Raw genomic sequence first — 14594 nt, 5'->3', positions numbered from 1 at the left:
ATACTTCGCCATAAAATTAAACTCAGCGGTGTATTCAGACAGTAAATTGTGAAGATACGTTTGCTCAAGAAATGCACCCATTTACTTATCTAATACAAGGATTTTTTGCATCCATTGGTTAATAGAATAAGAATGACTGTTTAAATTTTATACTCGATTGTACGCGAATGACGATGGAAAATTAAAACGTTCTATTCTCGACAGATAATAACTATCGAAGCCTAAGTGATCCCGAAAATGTAAAAAAACGAGGGGAGATATATTTTGCGGCAGAGAACGAAAACACCTTTTCAGCGCTAAAGGGGGTAACCCATGAATGGGCCGACGATGAGACGGTGGGAACCCTGGAGCACCAACTAGCGGTGCCAGTTTCTTAATGGAATTGTATAAGACAGAAAAAATACCGGGAAGGTACAATGGTGCGAGTGGTGTTTGCAAAGAGCAAGATTAATCGTCCGTGAGACGCGCCCGCGGCCGGTATCGGTGCTTCCACAAAAATTAATCATTTTTAACGCGTCATTGTCGCGCGCGCTCTCTCCTACGCATGAAACTTCCCGCTAATTAAATAAAAATTAGGGGACCGTTTGACAGATCACGATCTAATTTTTCACTTGCAGATTTTTACGTGACGAATTTTTACATCTGCCATAAAATCCGTTAGTCAAATTAATGATGCTCGGACCGGAAATTCCGGAAAATCTCTAATACCCACGCAGATAACGAAAGAATGAAGAATTACATAAAGCTTTCAGAAAGTGTGATGTAATCTCGGCTCGTTTCCATAAACTTAATGGCGAAGTACCTATCACCGAACTTACATATCGCTGTTATAACAACCCAAGTTGGCATATTTGTTACTGCCTCAGTCAGCATATTCGCGTCGAATGACCGCCAATTTATGTGAAAACTTCTTCAGGAGCATGACCTATCTATAGCAATAAAACTTTCCACTCGTCAAGGCGCTCGCTATCTGTTTCGAGAAGAATATCTTAAGTAAATATGCCAGGTTAAAGTTTTCGCACGAAAGTTTATGGCTCGCCTGCGCAATGTGTCAATTCTAGAAGTGAAATATGGCATCGGAGTTGCAATGTCGGATGAGACGCTTCCGCGGCGCGCGGTGCGTCGGCGGAGCGGCGGGCGCCCGCGTGTGTTAACAGATACAAATCTGGAAACACCGACAAAGCTTCTTCTGGTTCTTTAACACAATACCGATATTTTGCTACTACATCAAGCGGCTATACACATTTCGGCACTGTTTACTATTAACGAATTCCCTAAAAATAAAAGTGATCACGTGTTGCATTAAAAATTATAAGTGTCCTCCACTAACTAAATAATGCATTTTACCAAACATCCTGATATTATTTCTGCAAAAGTTCATTGTCATAATATTTTTTATGCAGCGAAACACAAATGTTTTTATGCACGCAAATCGATTTGGCGCCCATAAATAATATCAACTGTGTTCCAAGAGTAATCAACGTGAATGATGTATTTCAATATAAAAAGCTTATAGGTAGTCGTGCCTTGTGGAACGCCCAGAGGATAAGTAAGGTATTCCACTTAGCGAATTGCTCCCCGTGAATGGGTACAATTATCATACCGTTTCACCGCTTCGGATGGATTACGGAAAAGTGGCTTTAAAGGAAGACAGGAGACAGATTTTACGACTTAGGAATAAAATAATATTTAACAGGCTGAGTAAGTTTTCCGTGGGATAACCTCGATGATATTCCGGATAAGAATAATCCTTCTATAGAATACGAATAAATCTATTAGAATAGAAAGTACGGATATTTAGAACACACAATCCGATCCGTACAATGGGTGAATACTAGAAGTAGTGATTTCTTTTCGGGAGAAAATTTATTTCATCAACCCGATATTGGGGTCGATGGGTGTATTCAAAGGCGGTCTCTATTACACATGGTCGATAAATACGCGGAAATCCTTTGCTAGAATTATTTCCGTATTCTGTTTGGGACAGAGGAGTGTGTCCACCGTTACGTGAGGGGTGATACAACATTTGTATACAATTTATTTTGATGTAAGAATACAATAGACGAGCAATAAAGGCGTCTACTTAAATGTTTACTTACTTTTGTAAATTAATTTCGACGTAAAATGAGACAATGATTACATTTGTTCGCATCATACTCATATCATTATTAGACCCACGAAGGCTACGACCTACATTCTTCTAAATCGAGAGCACGTGGAAATATACGGTATTACTCTTTCATGAAGCATGTGGATCTAAACACCTCAAAAGCCTCTAAACTACCATATCGATTGCGCACTTGATACCTTACTTGCACATGTTGAAAATTTAGTATCTGTGTCGTTAGGTAGGCGTCCTCCCGTCGCGTCGCAGGTACGTCCGCGGCGCCACATGGGCTTCGGATTAATGGATCATTGCCCCCCTCCCTCCCCTACAATAAAGACGTAAGTCTCTCCCAAATTCACGTGCTCTAAACCTTCTTTAGTTCAACGGAACGCAGATGTGGAACTACTGTTCGACGATGCGCTCCTTCCGCGTAGAGATATACGGCCTTCGCTTTCCCACTTAACACCGTTTGCTTTTCACTACTAGGTCGAATTTACATTTTGGTGTGTCTTCAGTTCCCTCATTAGTACCCACCTAGTTAGTTATTTAAGTAAAACTATGTAGATGGTTAAAATTGTGTACGATGTGTATCAGACGTTTAAAGTCGCAAAATAGTATATTACGATACAAGTGCGAAAAATAGGAAATTCGAAACGAGTGGCGATAAATTAAAACACGACCGAAGGCAGTGTTTTAAATCGACACGAGTTGCGAATTGCCTATTCGCACATGTATCGTACAACGTTATACAGTACATATGGCCCTTTAAATGTTCGACTCAGTAACGTAATATGCTAATTTTCGCACTAGTGCTATAAAGTAGCACCATATGTACTGTAAAGAATGTAAATGTCTTATTAGGAAAACGAACCGCCAAGAAAATGTACATTGGCAATCTGGTTGTTTCCATGATGTTTCATTTTGCTATCTGTTTAAATAGTGCGATTTTCAGAGTTATATATTTACAATAAGACACATTATCTAAATTGGCACATGGTTAAAGATAACAGCGATAAGGCTGACCTAGTGAAATACTCATAACCCCCGACCTTCAATCTCAACAAGTCGCGAACATTTATGCTCGATAAAACACTTCGAAACGGCTCCTCGTAAATCACCGAGACATCGAAAGTTACCAGCCGAGCACTTAAAGTTTAACGGACAATAATAACTGGCGATGAAAAAAGAGATACGGGAGATGAGATAAAAAGTAATGTTTCTAGTGAGGGAAGGGCTAAGTTGGTAAGTTTTGAAGGATGTAGTAATGAGGCGAGCGGGACAATCGATAAATTTGAATGTTCCCCGGCGCCGCCCAGCGACTTGCAACTTTTTTCGGCAGCGGGGGAACCCGCCACGGTGACGCCACTCAACTGTAGGGCTGTCGGAGCTCACCGCGTGCACTGACTCAATGGCTCGGGAAAAACGAGGGTATTATCGTAAACGTCTGTCGAGACATAGTGTGAAAGTGTACTAACACAATTTGTCTAATGCGGACGGCAAGCGTTACTGAAGATACTACGTCTGTAGCATTAAGTTTGCCTCTGTATGTTTAACTGAGAATAGGACAGTGCAACCTTCGACGACAATCCATAGTCTCTTAAAAAAATATTTAATGTGGATAAATTATTATTATTATTTATTTATTTATTTTAAGAAGCAGAAACGTCTGCGAACGATGCTATTAAGCTTAGAATAAATTGAAAAGTGGAAAAATTACTGTCTTGGGTGAGACTCTAACTTCAAGACTAGACTTGGCCGTGAGTTCAAGTCTCACACAAGACAGTAATTTTTTAACTTTTAAATTTATTCTAAGGTTTATGTGACTAAGTCTTAATTCAACTAACGAAACATTTGCAAGATTAGTCGAGAGTACACAATTGAGTCGTAAACGTTGCAAAAATGCATGAACGCTAGACTGAAGCTGTTTCTCTTGCTAGCATTTGAAGATCATTTTCAAATGATAACAAACTAGAGCAAATACGAACGGTTCAGTAATATACATTATTCATAATTAAAAGTATAAACAAACTTCTCTTTAGATAGATTTCTTCGCAGACATAAACATGCTTCAATTAGTGTAGTTTTATGTCTGCGTAATAAAATCTGCGAAAGTTAAAAATAACTTTCCCGAGTTAGCAACCCTAGCGGGGCAGGTAAGGCATCCAATAGGCAGACGTGGAAGTGATAATCTTAAAAGTTACATTGACATAGTTCTGTCGTATAAAACTGAACCAAAGTTACAATGTCAGGAACAAATATACGTATATATTATTATACATATCTCCCCTGATTTATTGGGCCTGGCACTCTTTCAAGAAGTAATTGGGACAAAATACGTAAAACCGGTGGGATTGCGAAACTTTTTATGGCTAAGCCACCTTAAATATTTTACGAACGAATCTTCCTTGAGCATTTGTTACTTTGAGTTTCGTAATAGTGCTTAGGAGATGTACGATAATAAATGACTGCGTTTCTCAATTCAGACTTAACTGAATCTGTACCCCTAGTGTAAATAATTTCGATTTCGAAACGTGACGTACGCGTTTGCGTTAAGTCTCATTTTGTATGGGTTTTTGAACAGCGCGCCAAGCGGGACGTTTTGGAAAGTCAAAAATCTCATACAAAATGACACTTAACGCAAACGCGTACGTCACGTTTCGCTGTCGAAAATATTTACACTAGGGGTACTGAATACAAAATTAGTAAAGTTAAAGATCATTCATTTGGACTTTTAATTTTTCTGATTTACTTATATAATATTCATTTGTGGATGCCCAATGGATTTTATTTAAAGGAATTGACACTGTGTTTGGCATTTTTAGCACTATATACTAAAAATCATTATAAGACAAAAGGTAATAAACAGCGGTACCAGTATTTTGCGTCTTCATCAACGGTTTGCGAGTAAGCAATCTAGGATTACTACAATCCGGGACTCCATAACTAAGCGAATACCTAGAACACGTGTAGGTATAGATACAGAATAATTTGCGCGTTCAACTTGCCTGCTCAATATTAGCGGTTGGATTAACACTCGGCGTCAACTTATTAATGAAAAGACTCCTCTACTCCTACGCTACGGTAACTAGATACTTGCACGTGGATTAGATTATTCACTAACTTACCCTCACGGAGCGACCAATATGAAAATGGGCTCCGATTACGCATAGTTGTCATAGAGCTATAGGTTAACTTATATTGGACAGAGATGAAATACTTCTAATGCCTGGTTTTTTTTGGACAATGAATGTACGCCAAATAAAAAATGGGGGTCAAAAAGGTTCGGGAAACCTGTCTTTTCTGTAGACTTTACAAAAGTTAACGATTTAGGTAAATTTTATACAGAAAGAAAATTAGTCTTAGGGCCGATGTCGTTCTAACCCGCCGCCCGCGGCGCCTGTAAGGTGTGTTCGTAGATGTTTGATGCGGGCACACGGAGGGTGCTACTCCCTGAACATTAAAGAAAACACAATCCACACGCGGCGGGCAACGGGCCACTGCCCGCCACGGGCGGCGAGTTAGAACGACCGAGGCCTTAAAGTCCGTTTTTAGAATGTTTACACGAACGACGCATAACCTTAAGTGATACTAAAAATGATTTTGACCCTGGGTTACATTTTTTATGCCTCCTGTGCATACAGGTATTACAATATAAAATAATTATATTGTGAATAGGTTATGCTTTTAAATCAGTCAATAATGTCCTACGCGGTATGTGGTGTCGATGATGTAGATATCTAATATCTTAATATGTAGGTGTACATAATACGAAAAAAATATTTAATTATGAAAGTTAAAGTACCTACAATAATATCTGTATGTATTTGTAACCTTGCCTTAGCTGTTAAACGAGAAGATTAATAATGTAAAGAAATAAGCTAGATAAGTAGTCGAGGTTCGAAGAAAGTAACCACAATAGTCTTTAATTGAAACGTGACGCTCCACGTGACGTTATCACAAATGTGATAAAAATTGACAGTTTTTAGGTAAGTTAAATTTTCCACGACAGCGATAATGCTGCCAATTCAATGTTATTTCATCCATTCTAAATATAATTTCAAAGTAAAGTAACATTGCATAGAAATAAGTTTTGTAATAACTAAATTTTTGTCGAAAAAATCTTTCTATTTGCCCTAATGTTATACAAATGGAACTTCAAATCAGTAAAAACTTTCCTCTATAAATTTACAGTATTTATTAAAGTATGCCATCAACTTTATAAAACAAGCTCTTATCAAATTTCAAGTCAATCCGATCACTGCAATTTTGCTTCAGTCACCAGTTACATTGTAAGGTTAGTATAAGTTTCCTTTAGTTCAACTATATGTATGTACTTATTTAGATACCTACAAAAGTTCAAAAGTAATTTAGTCATGTACGATTGTACGTACATATGCAGTAAATTTCAACAGTAAAATAAATGTTACGAACTACAATGTAAAATGCTTTACTTTAAATCTAGTTTTTTTCGAGAAAATGTGAAGGGTGTAATTCTTGACCTATTTGACACAAAACTGAATGGGCTTTACGCAATGAACACCGATAATCATTTAGGACTGACGATTTCAAAAGTACCTAACCTTAAAATTTCAACTTTCGTACAAGCAGTGTTCGATACTCATTAAAAAGTTGCATTTGTGCCATACCTATAGTTTTCGATTTCAATTCTTTCTCATTATTAATATCTTAAAAACCAGTTAGGAATCGATTACTTCGGATTCGTTTAACTTAATTCGAGCACTGGTAATATCTTATTGAGGATAATTTTCTAAATATCCTTCGAAAAAGCTTTATAAGTACAGTACAATACAATACACAATCATCAAACTAAGGACAGTTTCATTAGTAGGTACAGTCTAGTGTAAAAATATGAGTCCACGCAACGCAACTTAATTCGCCGACAAGAACTATGGTGGGAAATTTGTTTGCGCCGATATTTTTACACTTGATAGGTATACCTATTTACAATGTAAGGATATTGACACTAAATTCCTACAATTTGAATTCTTCATGCGCCTTTCCTTAATAGCGTAAAGTAGTTGTATATTCACATAACTAGAGCTGTCATCTTAATAAATGCCATCAATCTATTATTTTTACTACCCCAGGAAGGATGAAACATTTCTATTATCAACTCCGAACTGTCGTTGACTCGTCTATGTTGAAATTACTGAATCAAGGGCCGTAAAATTTTAGGGCTGTTTGTCCTGATTCCGAATTTTCAGAATGTCCTCTTTATTAGTGATTTTTATTTTTATCTGGCCATTAATGCGTTATGAATTGACTCGGCTTGATAGCATTATGACCTGTTAGATTATATTTTATGTTAATGCATCGCGGAGAACATTTCATTTTGTTGCTTTTTAATAGTGCTCAAACTGGCAATAAGATTGAGAAACACACTGTTGGCTTCAAAGCCGAAGAGCATTTAAGCACCTTGTAATGTTATAATTATAACCGACTTCAAGATTTCGAAAGGAGGAGGTTCCGATGTATGTTTTTTAAATTAATATACAAGATGTTTTTTAATTGCTCAGAATTGAGATTACTTCCGATACTCTGTATTCAACTTGTCACATCAGAAAGACATCCCGTGCCTAGTTTCTAAAATACTACAGAAGATCATTTTAATTTTAAGTCTTTGTGTATCCATTCCTAATTCGGCTAAGAAATAGTAATCTGTACTACAATTTCAGCAGTTCAAAAACAAAATCGCTTTAATGGCTGATAATAAGATTACAAAGGTAAAGTTGCGCTGTAGCGGAGTCGTAGTCGCGAACTTGGCACTCTCGATAAATTAGAACTTCCCTTCAAAAGGAGAATGGATTAAAACTAGTCGGAGAAGTGCGGCCCTGGCCGTGTATTCTTGAAGCTTAGCGAGAGCAAGCGAACCGATATTTCACACAAACCAGTGTAACCTATGACTTTTAGATCCGTAACAAACATGCGTAATAGCTGAGCGCATTTATTTTGGCTCTTCTAAGCTTTGAGCTCGGTATGCTTTGGAAACTACGCCCCTGGTAGCGAGGAAACTTTCAATTTTTATGACTAATTCAATTACACGAGATTTATGTGTCCCTGTCCCACGGTAAACTACGCAAGTATCTCTCCTTGGAGCGAGGGAGACAGTAATGGAGCGCGAGCTAAGCCTTTGATAGCTAAGTTTTGGTAGTAATTTATCAATGCATTTGTCGACTTACTAAAGTGACATTAGCGTCATCGTGCTCAGTAATTTATAATGGCCAGTATTAGTGGGGTTGTGAATATTTTATTGGGTAGTAAAAGCTACTAATTTACGGGTTGCGTTGCCACGATTTTTCTGATGACAGTCGGTGCTCCAATTAAATTAACATTAAACGGAAACTTTCACGGGACAATTTTATGTTGCCATTAAATTTACATTTACATATTTTAGGTTAATAAAGTGTTAAATAAATATAGCTGTAAACTAAAAAAGAATGAAAAGGAAAATGGATGAAAGGTTTTTTATTTTACCCTTTGATTTATAGAATGTTCCAATTCACAGAATATCGTTTCATCAAAACGCTTTCTTTGCATAACTGTTTTTGTAATACAAAAAAACATGTACCTTCTCTTTTCTTTTTCAGAGATGAAAAAGATTTTAACAATAGGTATTAGTGGTTCTCCAGAACTTTTTTCCTGCGACATGGCAGGACATTAGGACAGCTAATACCAAAAGAAGACGTCAATTGTAACTTAAAGATTTGTCCAATTCCAATTGTTCTTGTACAATCTTGCAGACTGGCTCTCCACTGCTCAGCCATTTTAAATCTTCCCAGCGTCCGATACGCACAGATCCCATTACTGATAGTCTCGCGACATCGGTGGACAATAAAATGGTTCCATCATATCTAAAACTTTGCCCCATAATGAAGCGTATGGGGCGAATGCTTTACGACAGTCGTCGGCGAATCTTTATTGGTAGCGGACCAATTTAGATAAAAGGAAAGAGCTTTCGCCCTGAAACACCAGAGATAGCAGTCTTAACTATCGCAAGTTAGCGGTAGTTAATCCGGTTGGTTCGCAGATAAATCAACAGTGGAAAGCAATAAATTTTGGCCCGCTCACGGTAATAGGTGAAAACTATTAGGTCCGAGTAATTTAGGGGATAGGCCGAAAAAATATGAAGCGGCCAGTGCCAGGCTTGGCGCGGCCTTTTCAACGCTCAATTGTTTTAGATTCGGAATAGGTACCTCAAATTACTACTGTCACAGAATAAATAAGTACTACCGTACAGAAACGACACTTCCTACAAAACCGAAGTTTGACTTCGCGATTCAGGGACAAATCATGCTGTCTCTTTTTAACGTATGGCACTACCGCTTTCGGCTATTTAGGGTTGTCAAAATTCAAGTCATTTCTTATCTGTGATTGTGCACGCAAAGAGACACCAAGTTAAGCCAACCCTAAAAATTGCTCGGAGCAATGCTGAGCCGAACGGAGCCGAGATTGCTCGAACGCTCTAGTGTCTCCCCACTGTCCTGCAGCCGTATTTTAATAATTAATTTCTTTGAGTTAATATTGATTTGCAATAGTTTTGTTGCGTTTTGCAAAATGAGAACGATATGCAATAAGCCTGACCAAGTAACACCGTCGAATACAAAAACACAGTTGTTTTACATGGTTATCAATTAATATTATCAACTTATTAAATTAATTATGGCACGTACAACTTCCTTTATATTTTACGATTTCACGTAATATTTATAAGGAAATTATATTTTCCAATTAGTTTCAACTTAGTATTAACTACCTAACCTGAACAAAGGTTATACAGACTTGTGGTTAATATTAACCAGATAAATATACTTTAAGTACTAACCTATACCTAATATACGTATATTTTCCTCTTTAAGTATTTGCTCAAGTGATACTGCAATATGTTATTTACTGGAGTTTAGACTAAGGAAATAAGTTACAAAATTAATTTTAAATTAAGTTTCTGTGTCTAATTTTAGTCTTTAAAATTGGGTGACTTCCTGTGGCATCGTAATATTCAATATATTTGTTTGAAAGGTGAGTTGATCTAGTTATAGGGTTCCGTAGCCAAATGGCAAAAAACGGAACCCTTATAGATTCGCCATGTCCGTCTGTCTGTCCGATTATGTCACAGCCACTTTTTTTTCAATTAATTCACTAATTTGTAGATTTGTAATTGTTGTTGGCCGCATTGTGGTAATTTATATATATTCTTATTAATGTATTGTATGTGATATTTATTTATGTATTGTAGTGTATGTAGTTTATATGTATGTGTATCACTTCTCAACTTATAACACTCACTGCATCACTTACTCACATTATTTGTTTTTTTTTGCCTCGTCTCCACTACCCTAAAAACAATTTAGCGATAAAACCGCCTGTTGTCTAACATAGTTTATGTTATGTGCTTAATTTGTATGTCATGTTCTTTTTCATATTGGTGAGCAATAAATAATATTTGTATTGTATTGTACATGTTCGGTATTCTTATTCTTTGCAAGCAAGTAACTACTTTACCATGTAAATGAAGTGTCAATCCAGATTTTTTTTCTGTCCGAAGTATAGTGCAATAAAGTGACATACATACATACATATAGTAGAAAAGCGAGAGGGTGATTCTAACTATCGCGAAAAGAAATCTTTATTTCCGCATAATATATAATGTTCTGCTTCTCAAAAGCATATTATATTTTAGTGAAATAACCAACTAGTATACACAATCTTTTTTTCATATTTGCTATTTATAAACATTAAACCTTTCTTAACATTAAATCTGTTTATATTCATGGTTAAATAATTGGACAGTGTCTAGTGTAAACTTTGATGGAGTCAGACCAAAACAAGTTCAGAACAATTGTGATAGCACACACAGTGTAAGTGTTATTTATACGTCATAATGTCATAGAAGTTTGATGTTTAAAATAACACTTGCACGGCGTGTGTTATCAAAATCGTTGCAGATTTGTCTTGGTCTGATTCTAGTGGGACAAAGTGTGTTCTTACGGTCAAAGCTCGAATTTGGCTTTAAGTTCATATTCATATTTATTATTAATAATGTACACATACATTACATGTCAAAATTACAATTAGTGGAATGATCATTAAGCGGATTTTAGTTAATACCAACATCCAGATAATAACATAAAAATATTCACATAATGTGTTCAATAAAGTTACAAATTAAAAACTATAATATTTTACTATGTTCTACATTTGCAATATTTCATCAGTGTCATAAAAGGCGTTGTCAATTAGCCATTTTTTAAATTTATTATAAAATGAATTATCATTTGATATAGTGGCAATTTGTTCAGGAATGGCATTATAGATTTTTGGGCCCATAGCATAGGTCGTTTTGGTAGATTTAGTTAGTCTGAATCTGGATGTTTCGAGTATACCTCTGTTCCTATTCCTTAAACATCTTAGGTTACTCGCCCTGTGGGGAAATGTGTCAATGTTGGATCGTACGAAATTTATGATGTTGAAAATGTACTGCGATGGTAATGTCATTATTCACTATTTATAAAAAAAATCGATTGACCTTAAATTAAACCTAGAAATGTAATGACATTACTAAGCTAACGCCACGCCAAGATAACGTTGTCGTTTTATGATTTGCGAGATACGTTATCTTATCACACTTCACTTTTATCAATGTAATGGTACCTGACAGATTTAAGTCGTATATCAGCACCACCTAGCTCTTTACGTAATCCCTCTGCCAATTCATGATCTTAAAAGACTCTTCATACGGGGTCTAGTTTTCTTTGATCTTCGAGTTAAGTTTATTTATTGAGTAGGAAGGGTCAAGATATAATGGGAGATGTTTGTTCCATTTCTCTCCGAGGTTGTCCAGTTCATTCTCTCGGTGGATGCCGGCGACGACGGACTGTTGAATGGATTTCCGTGGAATTTTCCGCGGAACATCGTATCCGCGACTGTCTCTTTGATTTGAATGGTTAAGAGGCAAAGATTTATCGCTGCGACTTTAAAAGTTTAGAACATGTACCATAGAGACTCACTTAGAGATAAGACATTAAAATAATGACAGTGCATTGTCAATATATTTATGAGAATATTTTGTATGTACATGTGTATTTTGTGTGTTAAGAAAAATACATAAGATTAATACTAGAAATAAGCATGATAATTGTGTAAGATTTTACAATAAACTTCCTGATATCATCACTGAATTGTCTGTTAGAAAATTTAAATTTTAAAATTATGTAAAACGTAAGCTTATCTCTAAAGCCTATTATAGCACATAAGACTACATGATTACATGAATGATGAAACACCGTGGGATTAAGTGTGACTGAAAATAATTAATTATTTATTTTTATGTTAATAATGATGAAATTTATAACTCAATATATGTATATAAGGTAATCCGAATTTTTTAACATTTAGATTTGATTCTAGAAAGTTTCTAGACTAGTATTTTTTACACAATTTGGTGTTTGACGATCCTTTTGTGAATTTCTTATTATAAAGTTTGACATATCTATAATAATTAAATGTTTTTTTACGAACAATAATAACTGCAACAATAAATTGCTCTGATATTTAGATTAAGGTGATATTTGTAAAACTTGACAATTATTCTTAGATTTTGCTTGTTGCTAGGCCTATTTGAATAAAGAATAAATTGACATTGACATTTGTTTAAATGTGTGACGCAATAAACGAGTTGCGGATAGAAGACTAGATTTTTTTTAAAGGTCAATACCTAGTTTTAATACAGAGTAATTTCAAGGAAATATTTTATTCGCTATGTGCACGACTGTCATGCAACCTAGCATCCGCAAATCTTGGGTAAAACGTCAATTCACTACATTTTATAAAACTACTCCAAAACTAAAAACTGTTGAACGAATTTTCATAGCATTTTCATCTATTAATAGAGTGATTCTTGAGGAAGGTTTCGATATATAACTTGTTAAGGTTTTGTGCAAATTGGTTGAAATATGAGTATGACTATGCTGTCGGAAAAATCACGCTGGCTAAGAGCTTTAATCGAAAACGCTGCCTAATCCGTTTGAGCTATAAAACACAATGTATGGTGGGGGTAGTCTTTCTTTCATGGGTCTACAAAAAAGTTCGCGATGGTGAATATCTGTGTTTTAAGGATAACTTACTACAGCCATTCTTAACTTCTAGAAAAATATCACATAATATGTGGCATTTGCAAAGCTATTTACACGGATACAATATTAATAAATATCAAATTGAATTCTGTATGAAATGTTTAATATAACCACAGAATAATAATAGCACTAACGTACAGAAATTACACTTCCTAGAAAACCGAAGTTTGATAGCGATTCAAGGACAACTCATGCTGTCTCTTTCTAATGTATGGCACTATCCCTTTCGGCTATTTAGAGTTGTCAAATTCAAGTAATTATCTTATCTGTGGCTGTGCACGCAAAGGGACATCAAGTTGTGCCAACCCTAATAATTGCTCGGAGCAATGCTGAGCCGAACGGAGCCGAGAATGCCCGAACGCTCTAGTGTATCCCCACTGATATAACTAACGTATTTAATATCAAGCATTTCATACAGATTACAATGATCCCTTAAATCATACAATTTAAATGAATATTTCAGGAGCAATCGTAAATTAATGTTCCATTTCGAGCCATATAACTTGTACGAAATGTTAAAGACGCTATCCTTGGTTAGTTCCAATTTTCACCACCGCATGCGCTGTGATCGCTTTACTTACCCCCACCATGCACTTCACACGTACCCAATAGGCAGCGTGTCATCATATAGTCACATGTCAAATAAAAATAATGATGAAATAATTTCGAGATATTGAAAGGAAATAGCAGAGGCAAAGCATTGCATTGAATAATTTTGCCTTATGGTAGGTATCGAAGAAGATACAGCCTTTAGCTACGGATATGGAGAACTGTTAGAAAATTGTGTTCATTAAAAACTTTGGATAAATATAAAAACTTAGTCGACTGCACCCCTAGATGAACCAGATACTCATCAAACAATTTGTAAAATCAGACATTTCCGTATTAAAACTTCCCCTCTCCGCAAAGGAAAACCTTTAAAGTAGACTTAGCCAAATCGGCGTCTCCCTTTCTTAGCTTATCTCACGTCCTAAAAGTTTAAAACGCAGAAGCCATCGAAACTGGAACTTATTAACTCGATGTGATCGCCCCGTGGAAACTGCTTCACGGTAAAATGTTACAGGCAAGCAAACTTTCGAAAAACTGCAAAAAGAATGAACAAACTCGGTGAAGTTTAAAAAGAGAACGCTAAATGCGAACCGTACTTAGCGACGATTCCGTAAAGCTGGGATTAGGACAGCTTCGAGTGGAGTCGACCTGAGAGTTTATTACGCCGATGATCGTTATTTGTATGATTAGGGGTCTGGAAGGTGAACTAATACAAAACGTCGGTATTGTATACAAAGTGACGTGCAGTTAAGTTTTTAGCGTATATGAAATATCGGAATGAATTAATA

Source organism: Cydia pomonella, unplaced genomic scaffold (genome assembly GCF_033807575.1).
Source record: "Cydia pomonella isolate Wapato2018A unplaced genomic scaffold, ilCydPomo1 PGA_scaffold_186, whole genome shotgun sequence".
Taxonomy (NCBI): domain Eukaryota; kingdom Metazoa; phylum Arthropoda; class Insecta; order Lepidoptera; family Tortricidae; genus Cydia; species Cydia pomonella.
The sequence above is the reverse complement of the archived record's forward strand: the minus strand, read 5'-3'. Positions refer to the sequence as shown.